The sequence below is a fragment of the Heterodontus francisci genome, unplaced genomic scaffold (genome assembly GCF_036365525.1).
Source record: "Heterodontus francisci isolate sHetFra1 unplaced genomic scaffold, sHetFra1.hap1 HAP1_SCAFFOLD_91, whole genome shotgun sequence".
Lineage (NCBI taxonomy): Eukaryota > Metazoa > Chordata > Chondrichthyes > Heterodontiformes > Heterodontidae > Heterodontus > Heterodontus francisci.
In genome coordinates, this window is record NW_027140989.1 from 2,840,679 (window position 1) to 2,848,848 (window position 8,170).

Consider the following 8,170-nt stretch of genomic DNA (forward strand, 5'->3'; position numbering starts at 1 on the left):
CTTAGGTTTAAAAGAACGGGAGGTGATCGCATTCAAACATACACATTTCTTACAGGGCTGGACAGGGTAGATGCAGGAAGGATGTTTCCCCCGACTGGGGGGTCTAGCAGGGGATACAGTCTCAGAATAAGGGGCAGGCTTTTTAGGACTTTGGAATTCTCAGCCCCAGAAGGCTGTGGAGACTCAGTCATTGAGTATGTTCAAGACGGAGATCAATACATTTCTACATATCAAAACATCAAGGGTTAGAGGGATAGTGCAGGAAAATCAGCCATGATCTCAGTGAATGGTGGAGAGGGCTCAAAGGGCTGAATGGCCTACTCCTGCTCTGAGCTCTTATCTTCTTGTGGTGTGGTCAGGGTAAGGGGGAACAAAACTGTGCTGCTGTACTGCAGTGCTGTCCAACACTGACACATTGTACCACCGGGTTCACACTGTGGAAATGACAATGATGAAACTGTAAAGTTCTACCACTCACCTGTTCGTGTCTTACAAGGAATACTTCTCCTTTGTACGGGAACCAGAATAGATGTGATGTTTCCCAGGACCAAGGAACCGTGCAGCCCAGCTCATTCTAACACGCAGTAGGTACGTGATCATTCCCAGAGTGTAAAGGCACAGACAGCTTACCAGTTCCACTGTCAGGGACACCAGAAGGAATCAGACTCACACTGAACCCAAGATCCAGACGTACATTTTCATTCTTGACAAGCTTGAGGTCATTCAATTGTTACATAAGCATTTCTATTTGTAAGTGAGTTTTCTCCGGGTGCTCCGGTTTCCTCCCACATGCCAAAGACTTGCAGGTTGATAGGTAAATTGGCCATTATAAATTGTCCCTAGTACAGGGAGGTGGTAGGGGAATATAGTGACAGGTGGGGGTGTGGTAGGAATATGTAATTAGTGCAGGATTAGTAGAAATGCGTGGTTGATGGTCGGCATAGACTCGTAGGGCCGAAGGGCCTGTTTCAGAGCTGTATCTCGAACTAACTAACTAATCCCAACAAGGCAATTTCAAAACCGAATGGCCTGTTCCTGTGGAAAGAGAAGCAGAGTTAACGTTTCGGGTCAGTTCCGAAGAAGGGTCACTGACCCGAAACGTTAACTCTGCTTCTCTTTCCACAGATGCTGCCAGACCTGCTGAGTGAATCCAGCATTTCTTGTTTTTGTTTCAGATTTCCAGCATCCGCAGTATTTTGCTTTTATATTGGCCTGTTCCTGTGCTGTACGGTTCATTGACTCCATGCTTGCTCTCCATAAAGCAATACAGTCAGTCTCACTCCCCGGCTCGATCCCTGTAGCCCTGCAAGTCTATTTCCCTCAGATGACAATTCAACATCCCACTGATATAAGTGATTGTCTCCACTTCCACCACCCTTGTGGGCAGTGAGTTCCAGGTCATTAACACCCACTGTGTAAAAACAGTGTTTCCTCATATTCCCCCTGAATCTCTGGTCAAAAACATTCAATCTGTGAAACCTAGTCGTTGTACCATTTGTTAATGGGATCAGTTTTTCCTTGCATGGCTTGCCTGTTAAAATCTTGTACACGTCAGTTAAAAATCCCCTCAATCTCCTATGTTCTGAAGAGAAGAAGCCCAGCTTTTCCAATCTAACATTGTGAATAAAATCCTCCATCCCTGAAACCATTCTGGTAAATCTCCTCTGCACCCTCTCAAGAACTCTCCCATCCATGCTGAGGTATGGTGACCAGAAGTGGACACAGTACTTCAGCTGGGGTCTAACCACAGCCTTATCAAGGTTCAGCATAACTTCCCTGCCTTTGTACTCAATGCCTCTGTTTAGAAAGCCCAAGATACCATATGCTTTACGAACCACTCTCGCAATACCTCCGGCCACCTACAAAGATCTCTGCACTTGCACCCTCAGGACTCTATATTCCTGCAAACTCTTTAGAACTGTGCCATTATGTACATATTGCCTCTCCCTATTCCTTCTGCCAAAATACATCACCTCACACTTGTCAGCATTAAATTCCACCTGCCACGTCTCTGCCCATTCTACTAGCCTGTCTCTGTCCTGTTGCAGGCAGTTCATATCATCCTCACTGTTTGCCTCACTTCCAAGATTAGTTCTGTCAGCAAATTTTCAAAAAGCCTCTGTGCAACCTGAGCTACAAATGAAGTATTAGGTAGATCTGACACACTGTACCCGATTGAAAGGTATCGAATTCATACCAGAAAAGGGGCCCTAGGACTCAAAAAAAAAACACTTAACCTGCTCTATCAGATTAAACAGTATTGATCCCAATGGTGTAACCTTACACCCAGCTTAGATGCAAATCCAAAATTCTATGCAATATCAGATTGAGTGATGCTATAATATAAGGAAAACCCGAGGGACAACTTTGATCACAGTTCAGCATTCATCCACATTATGTAGCTGCACGATACAGTATCAATTGTTTTCACCCCTGAGCGTCACATTACATCCCATATCAAACTGAAAGATACAGTGTCAATTCCATCACTGCAGATTGAGCTCCAGGATACAAGCCAGTCCAAAAACCTCATGCACTAGCATTAGTGTTGTAAAGGCTGGGTTAAAATTATGTATCACTGTTGTGTTTGCAGGAAGATTGATTCAATAGTAGTTATAACACTCTCATATTAGTTAATTAAAACTACAGCACCAAAACCTATGTGTTCATAATTTAAATTAAATGTGACGTAAATACCTACTGAGGTATTAATGTTAAATATATTAGTTGAGAGGCCAGAAGTGAGATGCAAATTAAATACATATGAAAAAAGAACAGCAGATGATGCACAAACAGACAATTGACTGACAGATACGACAAAATCTCACTCTCTCATCCAGTACAACAAACAGACACATACAGAATGAATCACATGCTTACACACAGCAGCAGGAAATGACAGATCCCTCTCTCAAACAATACCACAGACTGATAGGTACAGACTGAATGCCACACTCACACAATACTGGGATGGACAAAATGGACCACACATTCACATACAGTGCCAGAGACTGAAAAATACAGAATTAATCCCAATTGTACCCAATGACAGATTCTGACAGAGAATGAATTTCTCTCTCTCACTGCAAACACACACACACACACACATTCAGATTCAGTACCAGAGACTTACAGATAAAGAAGATAGCGCCCTGCAACATCAAACTACATAGACCGACAAATACTGATTGAATCCCACATTCACAAACAATACCAGACACTGAAAATACAGAATTAAACTCAAAATTATACGCAGTAAACAGATTCCATCACTGTAGATGGAATGACACACGTATCATTAATCACTCGCTCATACTTTGGCACAAACTGTCATAGAATGAATGTAACACACATAAACAGTGCCAGTGACTGAGAGATACAGAATGAACACCACATTCACAGACAGTAGAACACACAGATGGAGAAAGAATCCCACACCCTCATAGAGTAATGAACACTGAGAATGAATCCAAAACACACACACAGACACACACACTCTTTGCCACAGACAGACAGATACAGATTAAATTCGACACACACAGTAGCAGAGACAGACATATATAGAATACATCCCATGCACACATACTGTAACAGAGACTGACAGTAACAAAATTAATCCCACACATGAATATAATAGCAGAGACTGACAGATGCAGGTACAATACAAGTGCACACACATGAGCAGACAGTGTGTGACATAGAATTAATCTCTCATTCATGTTGTATCAGAGTCTCAGAGACAGAATGAATCTCACAATTACAAACTGTACAAAGGACTGAGAGATCCAGAATCAATTTCTCTCGCACAAAGATACAATAGCAGACACAGTCAGATACAGGGTGGCACAGTGGTTAGCACCGCAGCCTCACAGCTCCAGCGACCCGGGCTCAATTCTGGGTACTGCCTGTGTGGAGTTTGCAAGTTCTCCCTGTCTCTGCGTGCATTTCCTCCGGGTGCTCCGGTTTCCTCCCACATGCCAAAGACTTGCAGGTTGATAGGTAAATTGGCAATGAGCAATTGCCCCTCGTATAGGTAGGTGGTAGGGAAATATAGTCACAGGTGGGGATGTGGTAGGTATATGGAATTAGTGTAGGTTTAGTATAAATGGATGGTTGATGGTCGGCAGACAGTCTCTGTGGGCCGAAGGGCCAGTTTCAGTGCTGTATCTCTAAACTAAACTAAAAGTCTTTTAGTTTCGTGTGGCAGATACAGACTGAAACACTCACAAACATTCTATAACAGAGCAGAGTGAATACAGAATGAATTCCACACACAGGCACACAACAGATAGAGAGAGATTTAGAAAAAGTTCCAGAACTAACTTCGCACATACACGCAGTAACAGCTTATGACAGCTAGAGACTTAAACCCAAGCCACATACTTTGCGAGAGAATGACAGATACATAATTAATCCCACACTCACACACAGTAACAGGCACTGACAGATACAGAATTAACCCCACACTCACACACAGTAACAGATACTGAGAGATACAGAATTAATGACACACTCACACGCAATAAGTAACAGATACCGAATTAATCCCATACTCACACACAGTAACAGATACTGACAGAGACAGAATTAATCCCACAATCACACACAGTAACAGACATTGACAGGTATAGAATTAATCCCACACTCACACACAGTAACAGACACTGACAGGGACAGAATTAATCCCACAATCACACACAGTAACAGACACTGATTGATACAGAATTAATCCCACACTCACACACAGTAACAGACACTGACAGATACAGAATTAATCCCACACTGAAAAACAGTAACACGCACTGACTGATGCAGAATTAAATCACACCCTCACACACAGTTAGAGACACTGACAGGTACAGAATTAATCCCACACTCACACACAGTGACAGACACTGAGAGATACAGAATTAATCCCACTCTCACACACAGTAACAGACACTGACTGATACAGAATTAATCCCACACTGAAACACAGTAACACGCACTGACTGATGCAGTATTAAATCACACCCTCACACACAGTTAGAGACACTGACAGCTACAGAATTAATCCCACACTCAGACACAGTGACAGACACTGAGAGATACAGAATTAATCCCACTCTCACACACAATAGCAGACACTGACAGATACAGAATTAATCCCACGCTCACACACAGTAACAAACTCCGGCTCCCCACACCATCTCTTGACTGCACCACGTCCCTCCTCTCGGCCACTCGCTCCTCCATCACCCCATCACCCCTCTTGGCATGCCTTTCTTCTTCGGGAGGAATGCAGAGAACAATTAAACGTGGGAGCGAGTGGCCGAGAGGAGGGAAGCGGCGCATGCTACAGCTGGGGCATCGGGGGGTGGAGGGGAAGTGGGAAGCGAGTTGCCGGAGAGCGGGGTGGCGAGGAGCGGGGAACAATCAACCAGGGGAGTGGAGGAGAGAAGCAAGGTCTGGAGCGAGCGCTTTAGTTGGGGTGTCATATAAAAGTGGATAACGAATTGCCAGCACATTTTATAATCTGCCGGATTTTCTTCTCCATCGATCGGGGTGCCAATTCACTGTCTCCCTAAAATATCAGAACATGGAAATTCAATCATAACATTCCTTTTGTACTTAATACTATTACTGTAATATGAAATGGCTCTGAGGATTACAGTTAGCATCCAATACTACATACTGGTATATTATTGGACCTGTATCCAACTTCATGTCAGGTGAGCTTGCTGGAACTATCCAGCCGGAAGCATTTCCTCTGATAAGTTAAGCACCACCATCTTTCATCCTGGTGTTTGCGTCAATGTCACAGACATTTAGGTGTCAGTGCAACAGGCTGCAATTCTGCATGTGCTGGTACAGCACCACCTAACGGTTGCATTGTCAGCGAATGCAGCCTTCACTCACAACATCTTATTGCAGTGTTATAACTCAGAGTGCAATTATTACAATGCAGAATAAGAGGCAGTTTTAAGAGCTCTGCCCAGCTCTCGCTTTTCACAAGACGATGCTCACTTCAGATTGGAATCCTCGTTTAACTTCCCTTTGTGACTTTGAGAAAGACAAAACTAAAAATTGATAAAGAGGAGGAAATGGATATGCTAGCTGTATGTAAAATTGATAAGGCACCAGGACTAGTCGAGATGCATCGAAGGATACTGAGGGAAGTGAGGGTGGAAATTGCTGAGTCACTGATCATAATTTTCCAGTCTCCCTTCGACTGCTGGTGCCAGAGGACTGGAGAATTGTAAATCTTACACCCTACTGCTAAAACAGGTGCAGAGTTAAGCCCAGCACCTACAGGAAGACAAGTTAACTTCGATGATGGGAAAGTTTTTAGGAACATAATTTGTGATATATTTAATCGTCATTTAAACAAAGGTGGAGTAATTAAGGAAAGCCAGGAGGAATTTGTGAAGTGCAAATAGTATTTAACTAACTTGCTTGAGTTTCTCCAATGAGGTAACAGGGAGGGTTGATGAGGGTAATGTGATGGATGTGGTGTGCATGAACTTCCAAAGGCATTTGATAAAGTGCCACATATAAGCAAAGTTAGAGCCTAAGGATTAAAAGGGAAATGGCAGCCCGGATATGAAATTGGCTGAGTAACAGGAAACAGAATGTAGTGATGGATGGTTGTTTTTCGGACTGGACGAATTTATGCAGTGGAGTTCGCCATGGGTCGCTGTTGGGACCCTTGCTTTTCCTGATATGTATTAAAGACCAATACCTGAATGTACAGGGCGCAATTTCAAAATTTGCGGGTGACACAAAACAATGAAGTATTGCGAACTGTGAGGAGGAGAGTGGTAAACTTGAAAGGGGACATAGACAGGCTGGTGGAATGCGCAGAGAAGAAGCAGGCAATGTTTAATACAGAAAAGTGAGCAGTGACACATTTTTGGAAGAAGAATAAGGAGATGCAATATAAAGTAAATAATACAATTTTAAAGAGGGTGCAAGAACAGAAGGACCTGGGGCTTTAAGGACACGTATCATTGAAAGTGGCGCAGCAGGTTGAGAAAGTAGTTAATGAAATATACAGCATTCAGGGCTTTATAAATCGAGTACAAAATCAAGGAAGTTATGATACACTTGTATAAAACATTGATTTGGTCTCAATTTGAGTATTAAATTCAGTTCCAGCCACCACACTTCGGGAAGAATGTTAACCCATTCGAGAGGTTGCAGAAAAGATTTGTGAGAATGGTTCAGGACTGAGGAATTTCAGTTACCTGGATAGAATGGAGAAGCTGGGTCTCTTTTCAATGGAGAAGAGAAGGTTGGGAGGACATTTGATCGAGGTATTCAAATTCATGAGGGGTCTGGACAGAGTAGAGAGGGTGAAACTGTTCACTTTTGTGGAAGGATTGAGAATGAGTGGACACCGAGTTAAGGTGATTGCATAGAAGCAATGGCAATCTGGAACGCACTGCCTGAGAGTGTAGTGGGGGCAGATTCAATCGAGGTATTCAAAAGAGATTTGGATAATTTTCTGACGGAAGAAAAATCGAAGGCTATGGGTAAAATACAGGGGAGTGAGAATAGATAAGTTAACTGTCAAGCTTTGTTTGAAATAAAACCAGGCACATTGACTCTGATTGGCAGTTAACTATCAGTCACCATAAACTGGTGCATTCTCCATGGCAACGTCTCCACCAATCAGAGTCCACTTGCCAGCCAATCATCAGTCTCTTACATTGTCTAAATTTATTGTTTACCTTTACATTGGTATTCTTGAGAATTGTCCTGATGAGTGCAAAATGAAAATCTTTGACAAAATGTCTCTGTTTTCAGCAATACTCAAGAAAATGAGAGGTTTATCAAACTGTCTCAAAACTGAAACAAAATTATCCATTAATTCACTGCTGTCCCACATTGGAATTGGAGGTTATTTTTCTACGACTCGTAAATCGAAGCCAATGGTTTAATTTATTGATTTATACGTGGTTGTCTGACTGGTTGAGCAATATAACATTGGAGATCCTGCCAGGCGGCGGATTGCTGCGCTGGTGATTTTGTCACCAAGGCAGTTTTGTGTGGCCACTTGGCTCCCGCTTTTCCCTGTCATTTGCCTCCTTCCCCTCTCTCAGACACGCCGCCTCTTCACTCGAATCACTCCTGAATGAGAAGGGAGCGTCTACAGCCTTCTTTTCTTTGACACAGCCCGCCCCGAAAT